We start from the raw sequence: 18,484 nt of genomic DNA, 5'->3' as shown, positions 1-18,484 counted from the left end.
TGTTAAGCCTTTTTTCAAATTCATCATCATCATCATCATCACCATTTATTTATATAGCGCACTAGTTCTGCAGCGCTGTACAGAGAACTCATTCACATCAGTCCCTGACTGATTGGGGTTTACAGTCTAAATTCCTTAACATACACAGACAGACAGACAAACAGACAGACTAGGGTCAATTTGTTAGCAGCCAATTAACCTACCAGTATGTTTTTGGAGTGTGGGAGGAAACCGGAGCACCCGGAGGAAACCCACGCAAACACGGGGAGAACATACAAACTCCTCACAGATAAGGCCATGGTCGGGAATTGAACTCATGACCCCAGTGCTGTGAGGCAGAAGTGCTAACCACTACGCCACCGTGCTGCCCAAAATGTCCACAGTTACAAATTTACTGAGTTGGCAAGGAGATAAAACACCAAATAGTTTTACTTATAGGATATGTATAAAATATACACATTAGAGAACAATACCTTGACAGTCATACCATTAATCTAACTCCTTTATATGCATCATATACTGTACATCTACCTTGTGAACTATGTAGAGCAGGCTTAGCCAAACTGTGGCTCACCAGGTGTTGTGAAACTACAAGTCTCAGCATGCCCTGCCAGTTGGCTACCTACTGGCAAAACTCAAGATACCCAAAGTAAATTTTGGCAAAAACTGTAGTGCTTACCTCTAACCCATCTTAGCTTTAATCTTTACTAGCATAAATAGATGTCTGTCTTGCACTTCTGGTCCAACGGTGGAAATTTATTGTGACAAAAGCTGTATCCACTTAAACAATAACATACAGAATACAGAGATGCATATTGAATGAACCTGAAAAAAAGAACTTAGCACAATTCCTATTTCACAAATATTTCTTTATATACCACATTTTTTAAGTGTCTTTTACCAATTTCCCCTTTTCCATGCCACCAATAATTTTGATTTTCATGTTGACAGATTGCTGTACTCTAGATATTGCCAGATAAAGTTGAACGTGACAAATAATTTATTTGTATTTTTTATAAAATACCATTTTAAAATACTTGCAGCACACACAAGAGTCATTTGCAAACATTTTACCAAATTTGTGTGTTTTGTTAGTGTATTTATAAAGGTGAGGAGCACCATTAGCCTTATATATATATATATATATATATATATATATATATATATATATTATTGTTAGGATTGCCATATGCAGCTGAGATTTGTAAAATCAAACTTGCAATCTCTTCATTAAATCGAAATTTCCAAAGCATTGTGATTACTGCTTTTATCTATCGCCATCTAGTGTGCAATTCGTATATTCACAGATACTAGAAAAAGGGGTTGTTGTTCCATAAAGGGAAGTCACTTATATATATTTATATATATAGATATAGATAGATAGATAGATATAAGTATATATAGATATAGACATAGATATATTAACCCCTTGTGTACCAGTTCCTGGTTTGCTTTCTCACCTTCGGGATCCTACCTCGCCTCTGTTGGCATCGCTCCCACTTCTGTGTTAGGCCTTGGGGCAGGTCAGAGGGCGGTGACCTGTGAGTTCCTGGCAGCAAAACTCATACCATTCTTGATGAAAATCGGGGGGCTCATTGGACTCTGCACCTTAGGCCAGCCAGCATCAATCTTGACTAACACTAGGAATCAATCCTCCTTAGAGTGATCATTACGTTGTCATACCAAAAGTAGGAAGAGACCCCATATATTGTACATATTACAGATGTATTTCACTATTGAATATGGACTAAATATTTGCAAAGGTACTGGCTAACAGGTTGAAAGTTCTTTTCCCTTAAATAATTTACCCTGACCAAGTCGGATTTGTCCCTGGCTGAGAAGCCTCAATATTAGATGAACAATTGACATTATTTATTCTATACATAAGGGCAAAACCCCTTATTTTGTATTAGCTCTGGAAAGGGGCGGATCTAGATTGTTTTTTTAGGGGGAGCCATTTAGGCTCCACCCCCCTTTTTAACTTCTCACCATGGGCTCCCGGTGGCTATACACTATGTGCAGGTCAGTGTCGCTGTCGGCACATACAGGCAGTCAGAGTATGCTGATCGGCTGCTCTAACTGTGTTTAAAACACAGGCAGAACGGCTGGGAAGGGTTCTCTGTCTGCCTGTAGGTGCTGACAGAAACACTATCCTGCACATAGGGCCTGATTCATTAAGGAAAGTTAAGTAAAAAATTGAGTAAGTGGTATCCTGGACCTGCCAGATCACGTGACAATTAATAAAAAGAAAGTTTCTGAGAATATGAGTTACAGTGTAAACAGGTTAAAGTGGTGTAGGAGAACTAGAGAGGTCATAGAGAGGGAAAGGAATGCTAAAGAAATCAGAAATGGACCAAAGTGTCCAGAAAACAAGCTCAGCAGTGGTCATCATGATATGTAAAAGAGACGATCCACAGGATGAGAGACAGCGTTAGAAAGAATAGTTTGGAGGTTGAAAGAAAGTGCCATATATCAATTGGGTTTTGAAATCGCACAAGATGATGGCATGTCAGAAGGTAAGAAATGAGGAAGATAGGCAGAAAAATACTGCAGGAATTGCTGGCGTAATCCAAGTGCTAAACAACACACAGGAGCAGGAGTTACATATCTGGATAGTACGTAAGGGGGCAAATATGGATAAAGAGGTGTAAAAAAGGTGGGCAGGGGAAAAGAGGGTGTTATAATTCTAAGAATAATGCCATAAAGACATGTGGGGAATTAATAGGGTTTAACAATTGCAACGGGGCAGATGGTTGGCACCCCAAAAGTAGTGTAAGGAAGGATTCTACAAGCCTGGTGGTATAGTAAAGAGGCAAAGGTCCCTCCAGTAGTGTTGGCATAAAACAAGAAACACTGGGCTTAATCTGCATAAACTCGTGGGTTTATTCTCTTTGCTTTTGGCATTACCACAGTCTTTACTACAGCAGCAGATAAGTAGTGGTAGTGTAGAAAAGTAATAGCACTATACCATCAATATGCAATGTTATTGAACATGTCACAAAATAAATAACATTTTAGAAATCTTGGTTCAACAATATGCAAACATAAATCGACACAACACATAGGTCACTGAATAAATATATATCCCACTTTAAACTTAGGCACTGTGCATCAGTGAAATGGATTTCACTGGATAGATACTTTAGGCGACAACCACTTGATACAAGTTAATCAGACCATTACATTAATGCTGCAGCAGCAGATAATATAGACCAATCAATCACAATACTTTTAGTGCAATTATACAGATCATACTTATCGCACAAAAATCGTCAGAGATGCAACAAGAAGTAATCCAGCTGGTTCAGATTAGTTGCATTCTAGTTCACTGTATGATATACAGAACCCAAGGGGGTAAATTATAATCAACAGGTTTGAGCAAAGTTTCAGCTGACACATGAAGCTTATTTACTTGAACAAGGTGAAATCAGTAGTCAACTTGACACATATGTGACTCCTGAGCTCTGTAAACAACAGCAATTCTGCACAATAAATGATTTCCAGTGCAAAGGACAATGTCCATTTAGCAATCCGTCTAATGGAATAATCAGCTGTTTCCCAGCAACTGTAGGGCTAAGCAACTTGCAATTCTCTCATCAGTGACCATTTTAAGCAGTTTCACAATAGAATCAAACTTTTGATGAACTATAGACAAACTCTTGGAAATTATTGCTCTCTATGTCCCAGTCAGCTTGCAGATAACTTTAAATACAGCAGATTTGGCTGGAAAAAACTCTTCCTTTAGCCAGTGCTATAACTCCTCTCAATAGCAATATTACAGTCCCAGTTAGAGGATTTCAGAACACAGTTTGATGTCTCATTAAAATAACTTGAACATAGCAAAGCAAAAGAAACTTATCTGTCTTCATATAAGTCCTGCTAACATCTCATGGGCAGTGGCAAGTTAGGTCTTTTCCTATACTGCAAAGGTTCTTCTTTCTGGGCTGGCTGCAAACATCCCTCAGGACAACAATTCAGCCATAGATTCAGTGCCTCTTGGTGGGAAGATCCTTCAATAGTTCAGCCAGCAGTCACACATCACTTCTCTCTCTAGCCAGTCCGTTTTTTGGCTCCTCCCCTCTTTCCCAAGAATCTTCTGAAACCTTCTAGTTCATTCACTGCAGTTTGCCCATCCAAAAAATGGCAGATGCAATTTGCATTTTACTTCCCAGAGACACTCTGGGGAACTGTAGTTTTCTGAATTATTGCATACAGCAATATACCTGTGATTTGCAGGGTATTACACAATGAGTGACAAGGGTCCAAGGGAAATACATATAAACAAAAGAAAGGAGGGAAAAATGAAATCAGGAAATTACATTGTCCATGTCAGTGAGATGGAGACTGCAATTGTTGGTGTTTCAGATGAAGAATGTTTCTGGTGGTTCTCAGATGTTGCTTTTCAACTGCATTTTCCCCATTACTTTGCAAGCAAATCATATGTACATCCCTTTGGCTGTTTTTAGCCATTATATTAAGCATAGCTCACATAACAGCTTCCATTGTATCTGTTTTGCAATCTACATTCCCATGTTTCCCTCCTGTTCAACTCTTGAATAATGCTTAAATGTTGTGCTCTTTAAAAAATGTGCACACAATATTTTAAATACATCCCAGAAACGCTTACCTACTGTGCTTGAAACTTAAATGGTTGGTACAGGACCAGCCGAAGTGTAAGGGGCACCACACTTGGATGCGGCACCCCCCCTGCCCCTCATAGACACTGCTTTTAGCAGACAGAAAGGAGTGGGGGTGACATACGCTGCACCCTTGAGTCTGGGGGAGAGGTGCTGGACAGTTACATCTCATCGCCATTGTCCCAGCCTATTGACTTTAGGGAGCAGCAGCCAACAGCTTGACAGGTAAGGAGCTGTTGGCTGCTTCTCAGCCATGTCAATGCCTGGCGCTCTGTAGAGACATTACAACACTGAATGAGTGACCTTTAATCATTGCCACCCTAAGCAATCATGTAGGCTCAACTAATGGTAGTGTTGGCATTAGTTAGTCTCATGAACACTCTCTATTCTAATTTATTACCCTGTTTTACACATGTCCACAATAAACTGTCAGGATAAACACAGACAAATGTATAAGGCACTGCATACAGGAAGGTTCCTAAAATTTGCTATATCTTGCACACATGAGATACCTCCTAGATTGGTGGATGAAAGTATTGATTATTATTAAAAGACCAATATTGTCTGACATATAGGACAAGTTTGACAATATTTTTGTGAACTCAGTGCAACCCAATCAGGGTTCACAAATCCTGGTTCACAACACAAAATAAACCATCCTTCCTTTACTCCTGTGTGCCATCCCATGTTGCATGCAAGCAATTTGCGGGTGCCTGACCCTTAGGAGAAATGCAATTCTCTATGATGTGCTATGGTTCATGAACATCGCTCATTTTCTTGTGCACCTCTACGGGGTGCGAGGAAAAAGCCATGAAGTTACAGCTCCACGGAGTCCTTTCATATCCGTTCAAGAGGCACATCGTGGGGATTTGAATTCTCCCTTTGAGCACTAGACATCCTTTTGGTCATTTACAAAGGTTTTCAATTTTCAAAGTACAACAAACAGACCTCAGTGTAGCATTTTCAAGCTCAAGGGCTTTATTTTGGAGTGCAGCAAGATCCTCTACAGTGGCAAGAGAAGAATCAGGCAGTATTGCAAATAAAGTCTATGGGCCTGAGTCATTAAAGCATGTTTACTGAGCGCATCGTGCGTTGGCTCTGCATACTCCCGTAGTCAACAAGGATCAGCTCTCAAGATGCGTGTGGTGATGACTACGGGTGTAGGTTTACTCTGCTCTACTGGATCAGACACTGCAGGATACGTTCAATGTCTATGTGGAATATAAAATCTCAAAAGATATATATATATATATATATATATATATATATACTGTATATGTATATTCAATTAATGTTACATGTCAATATTATAGTCAGTTTGTGACTACATATGGAATTTTTTTGTATTGTTGCTTTTTGTTTTGTTTTATTTCTTGAAAAACATTTATTAGGGTGTTCTTAATGTTTACTGTACATAACAAACATTTTTACAGTTGCTCCTGATAGCAAACACATGTTTTAGCGTACATACTCAGCCGTCAGTACTAGTAATTGGCACTTAAACTAAAGTTTTAGCTGGAGCAAGAGATATGTCAGAAAACCGGCGTACTTCTGTGAGTTTGATTTGGATGTGTCTGCACGGGAACGCCCCTGCTGTACCTTGCCTAAGTGCTTCTGCCCATTGTCCACCCTGTTCCCTCCCCGAAATCGCAGGCTGCAGTAAGTGTCGTTTGCGTTCCAAGATGACTTGCACGTAGCTGTGTTCTGTTGCGTATATTACGGTTCCGAGCATCCGCCGAGTGATTTTGCGGACAATACACACAAAATCGGCAGCTATGTTCCTTAATGACTCAGGCCCTATCTGTTTTGTGTTTTTTTGCTATTTCTTTACATCCCAGATACGGCCGCAGTCTTAATAGAATTGCCTACCAATGCATTTCCTTAGGAGACATCATCACTTAGAGAGGATTAAGCTGCACAATTATTGATAGCTAGCTCAGAAGGAAACATATTAACATTTAATGATTGCTCTCCATAAATACCTTTTTTAGAATTATTTGTATAGTAACCTTGTTTGAAGACTGGTCTATAGTCATGAACAACAAAGGCATATCTGGACTCTATAAACATGTTCACTGAAGTATTTTTTGCAAACTCGCGAGAATGTGTCATGGTCATAAGCTCTGGCACTTGTGCTAACTAGATGGTAAGTCATCACTCTCAACTACTTTGTGCTGGGAACAAACAGTATATTCAGATACAAGGACTCCACTTTCATTTTTGCAAACAAGTACCATCGATCATAGAAATTAATATTGGTATTGTGTAAATGTTTGTGTCTTTAGGATCTATCCTTGGTGCAGTGAGGGGAGAGGTAACTTAAATGCAATAATTGTAAAAACAATATTTGAAGATGATTTCTGTGTTAAAACTCTCAAAGCAAAACTATCCCTTTTCATCACAGAAAAGTGTAAACACTTAGGAGTATATTTACTAAGCGGTGGTTATTTTTCTTAAAAACCCAACAGGCTTTGGGCCTGAGTCATTAAGGCAAAAAAGGAGTAAATGTTCTCTGGGACAAACCATGTTACAATTGAAGGGGTGCAAATCAGTTTATTATTTTGCACATAAGTTAAATACTGGCTGTTTTTTTATGTAGCACACAAATACTTGATAGCTTTATTATTACACTGAAATTTAAAGTTGATCTAGGACATGTCCTATTCCAACTATAAATCTGTCCACACATTTTAAATTTACCTCCCCCTCCAATGCAACATGGTTTTGCCCAGGTGCAAATTTTACTCCTTTTTTTATGTTTTGCTCTCCTTAATGACTCAGGCCATTTGTCTTTATTACATTGTCTTTTTAAAAAATGATGGCAACCACTGCTTAGTGAATATACCCCTTAGTCTAATTTTGTAATCATAAAGATCACGTTTAAGGGTACATGAAATGCTTTCTCAGTTACTCAGTTACCTTGTCAGTGATATGTCCATTGTATCGTATGAAATAAAGATTTTCTGATGCGATTGCTGTGGTTCCAAACCAACAGAGTTTTATATATGTGTGAACGGCACCGTCAGCAAGCTATAATAAGAACTCTCTGGTTTCCAAAGCCAGAGATGTACAATTTATACACTGTGCAGTCATAGAAAGCAGTGACATCACAAAGATACACAGATACATTATTAAGGTCCATATCCATAGGTCTCTGGGTCATGACCTCCCAAGAATTAGACGCCCCATTGGCTGATTTCTCTGGTCATTGTTCCTTGAGGTGGGGGTCATCTATCCATGTGTAGCCAGGTGTTCTTCCTGGCCACACATGTAAAAATTGGTTCTTTTATAGCATTTCTGGAGTTGCTATTTGATGTAGGAAAAGTAATATTAGTTATACCTTATATTCGCAATGAGTGAATGCTTCATAAATACTACCGGCACCGTTCTCATCCGATTGCGAACAGCATGAGACCAAACTCGATGTAATTAACATATTGGAAATGTTAATTACCTTCTTCACCACATTATATTTTATATTAGTATAAATAAATAGATTAAACTTATCTTCAAGTTGTTATTTGCTAAAGATAATTGTACGATTGTGTGGGGGACTTACCTGATCGGGGCCGTCGTCGTTCCTCGGGCGGTGGTCCCCTCGGTCCAGCCAGAAAGGTGAGCCAATCAGGGCTCATCTCCCGGCCATTTGAATTTGCAGCGCGGCGGCGGGCCAATCCGTGTCTGCCACGTCATCGCGTAGCATCGCGTCAATGCTACATGATGACGTCAGTGCGCCGCTGACCATTTAAGCCGATGTGCGCGCCGACATTTTCAGTCCGACGGCGGAGAGTGAAAAGAGAGGATGTCCCACGGAGAGCTGCGTGTTCAAGTAAAGAAGTACAGAAACCGGCTGAGATCGTCAGCGGCGGCAGAGAGCCCTTGTCAGGGCTAAGAGCGCCTCTGTTGCCTGAAGACCGGCGGGTTTAAGACCTGAGCGTGGAGGCGGCGGCAGTAGGGGAAGGAGCCAGGAGAAGCTCCCCGAAGACCAGGAAGCAGGTAAGGCCCTTATGGGGCACCACCTCTACCGGGCCCCCGCCCGTAACACACACTTCAAATTTGGGCACTAGGCCCGTGGCCACGGTCAGGCACAAGGCCCGTGAGCATTAAGTTAGGGGCACAAGGCCCAGGGAGTTGGGCACTAGGCCCCAGCAGTTAGAGGGCTGATAGCCCAAGGAGATAAAAGGGCACAAGGACCTAGTTTAGTTAGTTAGGGGGCTATAAGCCCATAGTGTATTAAGGGCACAAGGCCCTTATAGTTAGTTAGTGGCCTAGAGGCCATAGTGAGGAAGGCCACAAGGCCTAGTTAGGCAGGGGCTAGTGTCCCCTGGGAGACAGGGCACAAGGCCCTAGTTAGAGGCCAAGCTAGGAGGGCATAGATCCTTGTGTATCAGAGGCGTGAGAGCCCTGAGTAGTGTAGGGCGTGGTCCCGTGAGAGTGAGGTGAGTACACTGAGATGAGTGAGGTACAGTAGAGCAGAAGGCTCCTGTTGGTGCTGTAGCAACCGGCTGGTTGGCTAGCAGCTGTGTACTCTGGTGAGTAGCTTGCAAAATACTGGATTACTGTTTTTATTCTGTCTGTGCGACGAGTATTGCTTGTATACTGTATTTTTGGTGTGCTACATATTTGTTTCCAGCTGCAAGAAGTCAGGCCCCCATTAAAGGTAGGCTCTTGTACTTGTTGTTGTCCTGTACTAACCTGCACTGTGGGGATAAGTGTAGTTACCAGCTTGTACACATAGCTAGGGGAGAGCACACGTATTCTTCCCATCCCATAGGTCCCTGGGTTTACGCTGGTTTCCAGAGTGGGTGACTGAGTGAGTCAGTGGCAGTGCAGCACAGCTTGGTTCAGTTCCAGGGTCGGCCCGTGGTTCTGGTTGGGTGTCCCAAGCCTGAGTTCCGTGCAGGTTCTCTGGCGGTTCCAGGTGGAAGGACATGTGTTCGATAACTGGGTGGAGGCAGTCGGGCAGTTCAGTTACGATCGGCTGTTCCGTGCTGCAGTCGACTCCCAGGTTAGTGTGCTGTTCCAGTGAGCCTCAGTCGGGCCTTGTGCAGCCGGTCCTTAGGATCCGTGGATGATCCCATAGTAAGAAGACCGTCTTCTTGGTACGACCTGGGTGAGGGGGTTAGGAACCGCCCTCCGCAGTAGTCTGTGCACACCGGCTGGTGTTCCCCGTAGTGTATAGTGAGTAGTTCCCGTTAGTACACCACACCTAGTTAGTGTTTTAGTTGTTTAACCTAGTTGCGTTGCCGACCATTAGAGAGTTGTTAGGGTCGGGTCACTGGTTGTAGTTATTTTAGTGTCATGGGTGTATACCTTAGTCTCACTGATAGCGCAGAGGGAGGCTATGTGTTCCTTATCATCCGCAGGTGTTGGGGAGGAGCAGGAGAACAGGACCGGAAGTGGGAGTGTCCTGGTGAGTATAATGCTTAATTCCCTGTTTTGGTTAGGCCCTCACCGAGAGGTGTTCGAGGTACTTGAGGCGGGACTGTTCCTGGTCTCAAGTGCCTGTAGTCCCCTGCGCCTTGGCAAGAGCAAAGCGAGAAGGCGGCAAGTGAGCTTGACCAAGAGTGTCTGTGTTCATTGCCGTGGTCTCGGACAGCCCTTTCCTGATAGGTCTGGGTTAATTCTCCGTTTCTCTTCCTAGGGCGATACCAGCGAGCTTCCCGATCTGGGACAGAGGTAGGGTTCAGTCATCCACGCGAATCGTGGTAAGTTCCTAGGCACCAGGAGTTAGTCACCCTGTGAGGCACTTCTCCTCGCGGGTCCTTACAATTGTGTACTAATAGCATTGCAACCGATATTAGTGTACATAAATTAGAGATTACCACCTTCATCCAATTATCTAACTATAACTTCAGGAAACCAATAAATATTACAAATTATTTTACACAATAAATCTGTCCCTGTGAAAGGATGGACCTTCTATGCCACCCTGTCATGGTGCTGGGGATTGGCTGGTCCTGCCTTGCCACCATCCCCTTTCTTTATTCCAAATGCACCCCCTCTAAACTCTATAGTGGGGCCCTGCTGTCACCACTAGGCTCCTTCACCGGCACCTAGACACGCTTCATTCTGGGTAACTCTAGTGCACCCCCTTGCTGGACAATGCTGTAGGGTAGTGGGCGGAGTATTGGTACAAGATTCTGGGTCCCAACCTCAGAACAGCCTGATAATGGATTAGAGTGGTCTAACCTATAGGTCACAGCAATTACAGCAGGTAAGTAGGGGGTCAAAGCAGGATCTTGAAGCAGTGATGCTTATTTGCTCAGAAAGGGTCCTTAGTTACACAATAGCTAGAGGTACTAGTGATCTTCCAGAACTCCAGATGGTATAATACAGTTAAAATACAAAATACAGCTTTATATACTGTTTCTGACATACATGTTGGCACGGGGTAATCCAGCTCCCTGATCCCAGCTGGCACCACAAAGTCTAAAATATATTATATCCTATGTTTAGGATCAGCATGTTATATTGTCTCTAAACTTGGATTTAATGTAACTTAAATTTAACAAACTTCACATCAATCTGTGATTTTCTAAATCACTTCCTATTTCATTATTCAAATAATCCTCTATTTTTTTAACAGGCCACACTACACAGGATAAAAGGTAACCCCTGCTGTGTATTCAGGCTAAACATTGTCACTCACAGATGAAAAGACTTAATTAGCATGTGATTTCCGTTTTTCCTTTCTTACGAAAACAAATTTCCTCCAACAGGGCCTACTACATCAGACATAAGTACATTTCCAATAAAAAAAATCAGAACATTTGCAATGATACATATCTGTGCACTGCGCCACTAATTGAAATAAATTTATACTGTAATTTATTTATAAGTGATCCAGTCACAGTCCCTAATGAGAGTTGTAGAGCCGAGAAGAAATGCATGTTTATCAGATTCCAAACCAATATCAGCAGACGACGACTGAGTAATGGGGTGAGATATGGGTTCATTTGAAGCACACAGGTTTAACAATTTGATCTTTATGAAGGAGAATTATATGTTATTTATTTTATATAATCTAAGATTACAATTAGTAAAAAAAAAAATTGTGCCATTATTAGCAATAATTATCCTGCCCTGCTCCCCTCTTCAAAAACATACTTTTTCATCTTCTTTGGCAGATATAACTTGTGCAATTAACACTTGCATAGTCAATAAAGTCTCTTGTCAAAACACAGTGACTATACATAGAGTGGGACAGCACATACAGTCTAAAGCCTTTAAATTTAGGATAGCATTATGTCTCTCCCAAGTATGCTTGAATTCCCCTACCCTATTATCCTTTAACACCTCTGCTGGAAGACTATTGCACCTATCTACCCTTTTAATAAGCTAATTCTCACTCATATTTATCCTAAACAGGGCCGCCGAGAGGGGGGGGAGCGGGTACTAATTACCCGGGCCTGGGCATGCCAGGGGGCCCGGCCCGGGCCCTCGCGCCAACGTTGGTTTTTTTTGTAAATTTTTTTTTTTTTTTCAAAACTATTTTTTTTGTTGTTGTTTTTTTTTTGTGGCCGGGGGAGGGGGGGGGGCTTACTCTACCTCCCTTCTTTTTACAATGCTTTTCTACTTCACCTTGTTACGATACTTTATATATTGGAAACCTCTATCATACCCCTTCCCTGCTCCAATCTATATATATAAATATATATATATATATATATATATATATATATATATATATATATATATTGAAGTCCTTTAAGACTTTCTTGGATTCTAGAATCTCTTAAATATTTTACTAGTTCCTCACAAATATTTAGCAGAAATATTCATCCAAAAATAATTTGACAGTATTGCAAAATTCAATTACCCTCCAATGTGATGTTGAAAAATATAGAAGTAAATTATAATATTCAAAAAAATACCATAAAAACAACTTAAGAATAAAAATTAATGATCACAACACAGAAATGAAGGAATATACTTACTCAAAAACTCTTGTTTAATGCACATTGTAGATATTGTAATTTCTCTTATATTAAAGATACCTTAAAATAAACTTATTGCAGTTATCTCCTTTAGCGAACCCTTGCCAATACTGTGCCAGTTTTCTAGGGGCGTCTATAAGTCACCCAGCATAGGCTTTCCATAGTGCATACACATTTATCCTGCTGGGTTACCATATGACGGGTCTTAACTATTATCTGCCACCCGTTTTGCAGTAAGAAACTCATTCTTGTGCATACACTGCTAGAATAATTTAAAAATAAAGTTAAAGTAATAATTTCCCAACTAAAGGCACGTGTACCAGAAAAATGAAAAATAAATGTATGCCAGGAATGTTTCAGCCTTTGAATCTTAGACATATTTTGAATCCCCTGAAGATGACCAACCTGATTAACCTCAATTCACTCTGGAATCTGCATTTGAGACATTCAGAAGGTTCACACATGGAAAAAGATTTTAAAAAAATCTTACCCTGGGACCAGCCATCAATGAGCTCAATTAGTTCCTACCTGACTCTTTTCTCCTCTTCTGTCTGTGACTGTATCTGAGAGTGTGTATTTATTTGCATGTAGTTGAAGTTGTATATCAAATACTTTGATTTATATATCTATAAAATGGGTAACATGGTGGCAAAATGGTTAGAATTGCTGCTTCACAGTGGGTTCAACTAATACCAGGGCCCTATCTGGTTTTTGTATGCTCTCCCTGTGTATGCGTGGGTTTCCTCCCACAGTCCAAAAGCATACTGGTAGATTAATTGGCTTCTGACAAAATAGACCCTAGTGTGTGTGTATGGTCGAAAACTTAAATTGTAAGCTCCTATGGGGCCGTCACTAACGTGATTGACTACATATCCTCTGTACAGTGCTGCGTAATATGATTGCAACTATATAAATATACTATAAAAAATAAATTTCTCTTGCAGCGATCCCAGACAAGTACACATATATTACCACATCATAAGGTCATCACATTCATTCTGTCAATACACAGGGGGCTAGATTTACTAAGCTGCGGGTTTGAAAAAGTGGGGATGTTGCCTATAGCAACCAATCAGATTGTAGCTGTCATTTTGTAGAAGGTATTAAATAAATGAAAGCTAGAATCTGATTGGTTGCTATAGGCAACATCCCCACTTTTTCAAACCCGCAGCTTAGTAAATCTAGCCCAGGGACTCCTCAATTCATAAAACACATACCAGCTTTTAGCTATAGTACTACTTTATATGCTCAATTCATACAAAATATAATTATTCCTTGAATTGATACAACTTAAAATTCTGGAATCAAAGGGAATTAAAAAATACATACTGAAGGCATAGTAACCTCATTACAAGGACCAGTTGGACCAGTTATGTGATCTGGCAGAAAGCAGTCACTAAGACAAAACCCATAAAGAAAATGGTGGTGTGCCTAAACATCTTGCTGTACAAGGAAACGGTTATGTAACACCCAAAACCCCTTTATGAAAACATCAGTAGATGGCAGTAGTGCAGCATCTAAAAGTTAAAATACACAATAAAATTTGTTCTCATGTCCAGATGTGTTCTTATGTAATTTGAAGGTAATTTAAGACAGTTCAGCACAATTTTATCATGAACCAGCTATACTGAGAACATTCCTATAAAATTTAGATCTCAATAATTAATACAACTTGACACATAAAGGATTCATAGAACATTACGCCATAGTTCTGTAGAAAAAGAGAAAAGATAATATTTAACTTAGCAGTCATGTTCTATTAACACAGTGGGAAGGAATATACTTATATATTCCTATATATATGATGTTCCGCTTCCTGCACAGGACAGACATGTCCTGCTAGCTCTCTGGTGGCAGTGGCGCACGCAGGGGGGGTTTCTGAGTCTCTGGAAACTCCCCCCTGCTCTAACTAAGTGGCCACTGTCCTATACAGCAGCTGCGGCGCTGTCAAAGAAGCGTCCGCGGCGGTGCCGCAGACGCTTATTAGGGGGGTTTTTTTGGGTCGGCAGGAGAAACCCCCCCTCCCCCCACCGACAATCCTCCGTGCGCCCCTGTATGGAGCCCAGATTCGATATCCATCTGGATCCCGTATTCTACCTCTGGAGATGTCTACTTTGCGGCCTGATCCTGCAATCATCTGCACCACTCATGGGCTCACTTTCCTCTTCCTCTTATCGTCTGCTGTTTATACTACAGCCCCAGCTTGAGCCTTCTCTCCGGGTGTCCTAGTCTCCTCCACTGCTGTTGTCTCCTACATGCTGCCTGAAGCCTGATTTCCTGCGGCTCTGATCCCACCTAGTGTCCTGCTGCCGCCTGCTGCTCTGGTCCCGACGCTTCGGTTCTGACGCTGCCACCTGCTGCTTTGGTCCTGACTGATGCTGCCACTCCATGTTGCAGATTGGGCCTTCTCTCCATTTAGATGTTCCTGGCCTGTTGTCTACTGCTCCAGCATCCTGCTGCCTTACCCCATGCTCCGATTACTGTTTTTGTCTCTTCTCACCCACAGCTCTCCCAGCTCTGATGGTCCCTATTACTACAGGACGTGGCTTGGGCCTGCCTCCCACTGCCCCTCTGGCACTTCACTCCCTGGCCTCTCCCTGCCTATAGCCCTCCATTAGATGCTCCCACCCATCTCCCTGGATGCTTCTGTGACTTGTCTGGATGCTTCTGTGCCAGTTTCCCTGGATGCTACTGTGACTTCTCCTCTTTCACTCCGTCCTAGTCTCCATCATCAGTCTGCTCGTTTGCCCTCACGCCCCTCTCTACCCCCACAGTGCTCACTGGTGTTGACACATGTTCCTGTATCATGAGATTTCTTCTGATGAGGTTTCCAAATGACCTGTTTTGCTTTCTGAATGCTCTGCTTGTTCCATTTACCATTTAGGAAATAAAACACATATATGTAGAAGTATGTCTAAACATTTATTATAGTAATCATGTAGTACACTTACAACAAGATAAAAAATATGTCTGCATCAAGCTGGGCTTGTAGTAGCAGGGTATCCGTCCAGGTAGCGTGGATCCGGGCAGCTGGGCTTCCGTCCAGACGCCTGGCAGAAGCCTGTATGCTGTTTCTGGTTTATTGAACACTGGGTTATGGGAAATACAGAAGTGGAAGCTGCTCAATCAATTTATAGGCTATAGCAGGTGCTTGAAAGGGTGGGGTTATCCTATAAGGATCAAACACACAAAATTTTCCCCCAGCACACTGCTATAGCCAGCAAAAGACCTGTGTTTGTTCCTTTTAGGCTAACCCCACCCTTTCACGCACCTGCTATAGCCTATAAATTGATTGAGCAGCTTCCATTTCTGTATTTGTCTGAGAAGCATGTTGGTGTCAGTAGCTGAGAGGGGGTACTGGTGTTGAATTGCTGTTTGGAGGCTTCTTCGGTACCTCTTTGGTAAGTTAGCTCTCAATTTAAAAACACATATGTATGGCCCAAATATATGGGACTCTCACTGTTTAGAGTTAGGACCACCCTATTTGCAAAAGCGCCTTGGAGTGGCGGGTGGCTTTAACATACATTTGCAAATGTGTGCAACTAAGACTTTTGCATTTTTATCTCCTGGACTATGGGAGCCTGTAGGAGTCAGTTTTCGGAATAATTACAGCTATTTCCAAAGCCTTTCGTTGGTACGCTGATTTCATCAGGGGATGCTATGCAACAGTGTATCTTCTCCTCATATAGGTGCTGCGAGCCTGGCTAAATATATGTATATTCAGAAGCCTGCACCAAAATCGCATATTGTCAAATCATTTCTTTTAATTATTTTTCTATATGACCCCATATATTCACACATGATCCAAACAATTTATATGTGAAATTAATAATGTGAATTATGAAGTCAACGTATATGATGCAAAAAGTTGGATGTTATTTACAAAAACCTACATGATTGAGGTTATGTTTTTCTTCCATTATGTTAGAAGTAGATGCCGAGGAGCCAAGTGAGGTTGAACAATACCTCATAGTTGAGGACACCCATGATGGGGTGGAGGAACAACATCCACATGAAGAACCATTTGTGGATAGTGGTCATCTGTCAATCTCTATCCAATTGTTCCAAAAAATGTATAAATTCACCAATGCTTTACATGAAAAAATGGATCAGATTGCAAACACCCTTACAATGGTTCATACAACTTTTAAGATATTGACTGATGCCATTATTACTTATATTGGTGCTCAAATTAGCGTCCCTCCTGGCCCTGTGGCACCAATTGCCCATCCTGCCCCTGTGGTAGCTATTGTCCTTCCTGCCCCTGTGGTACCTGCTGCCCAGGTTAGACACTCTGAAGATATTGAGAGCCGGGAACTGCGTACATAAGGGTCGCGCCTGTACAGTACAATATACACTGCAGGGAACGGTAGAGAGCTCGTCCATGCGCAGTAGCTGTTATCGGACCGGAGCCCGGGAGTGCCGCACTTCCACCAGTGGACCACCATGGATTGGGAGAGGGAGCGTAGCGCTCTTCTTCAACAGTAACTACATATCGTGTGATGCTCCTATGGGCCTCGTGTTGAATTGAATATTCCGCACAGTCTCCTGCCACATCTTTGTATACACATTTTCCATTCGTCAAGGAGGCTAAGAAGGAAGAAGTCCATACCTGATGATTTATATGCTGTGGCTCTTGCTGAAAGAAGGCCTGTCTGGGGTTTCTGAAAAAGTTATCCAAAGTAACGGACACCAAAAACTGGTCAAATAAATTTGTGTGTGTGTTGATGGAAATGATGGAACTGATGTAAACCATAAAAAATATTTTCATTTTCCCAGATTTGGCAGAGAAGAGAGTATACTTTCAACAAGTGATCATTTGCTGAATACCTCTACTAAACTTCTAGTTGCACAGGAAAGTTGTTTTATAACACATGACCCCGTCAATTAACAGGCCATTGTTGTGGTATGTTTAAAATTGAGAAAGAAAACACAATAAAATAAAGTGTCATGTCCAGATGTGTTCTTATGTACTTTGAGGGTCATTTAAAACTGGTAACTACAAGTCCGTGCGTGCATGCGTTCGTGAGTGTACTGGTTCTCCTTCACTCCACGCCTGTATACAACCCATTCTGACGCCAAGTAATTGTCATACAAATGTACAGCCACATATGCAAATCACAAATGAAAATAAGAAATTGGTTTGTGTTTTACATATTTCCCACATATAAACGACAGCATAAAAATGATAAAACTATTCATAGTGAATATGGTTACAATTAAACACATTTCATGTTTTCTTTATAAAGCAAAATTAAATATTTGGTTAAATTAATTTATTTAACTTAACCCTTATCATGTTTTTAACTCTCATAAGTGAGGTCATTTTTATTACTTTTATTTATATATAAACTGAGCTTTTTATATTATAGCTAAATGCTTGTTTTGCTGCTCTTGTGTTACTCTAGATAAATTCACAATCCTTCCTTAGAGATTAGGCGTTGCTTTGCTGTGTTGAACCTTTGATTGCCATAGTGCAGTGTGTTAACTCTTTGACTGCTGGATAGCTGTGTGCTCCTAAAGACACACAAATTAACCCTCTTTAGGTGGAGGCAGCATGGGTTTAGGGTACACATGCTGTTTTAGGTTTTTTTTTCACTTGATTTTGAAACCTGTGTGATATGTCAGCAACAGAAAATAATTAATACTTTGCAGCTGCATGCAAGTCGTGTGCGTGCGTGTGTGTGTGCGTGTGTGTGTGTGTGTGCAGAGACATACAGGAAAGCAGGTAATAGGCATTTGCTTATAACTGCTATAAAGATATTCAGATATAGGATCATTTCTACATTCCACAGGGGTATATTTACTAAACTGCAGGTTTGAAAAAGTGGAGATGTTGCCTATGGCAACCAATCAGATTCTAGCTGTCATTTTGTAGAATGCACTAAATAAATGATAGCTAGAATC

At 41.3% G+C, this 18,484-nt stretch overlaps 1 long non-coding RNA gene across 1 annotated transcript in view; it reads right to left on the bottom strand.

Annotated features, from left to right (window-relative positions):
* LOC142109070 (uncharacterized) overlaps positions 1–18,484 on the bottom strand; it is a 109,804-nt gene that overhangs the window by 50,255 nt on the left and 41,065 nt on the right. The window lies entirely within an intron of this gene.

The sequence above is a fragment of the Mixophyes fleayi genome, chromosome 12, assembly GCF_038048845.1.
Source record: "Mixophyes fleayi isolate aMixFle1 chromosome 12, aMixFle1.hap1, whole genome shotgun sequence".
Classification (NCBI taxonomy): domain Eukaryota; kingdom Metazoa; phylum Chordata; class Amphibia; order Anura; family Limnodynastidae; genus Mixophyes; species Mixophyes fleayi.
This window is presented reverse-complemented; position numbering and strand designations above follow the sequence as displayed.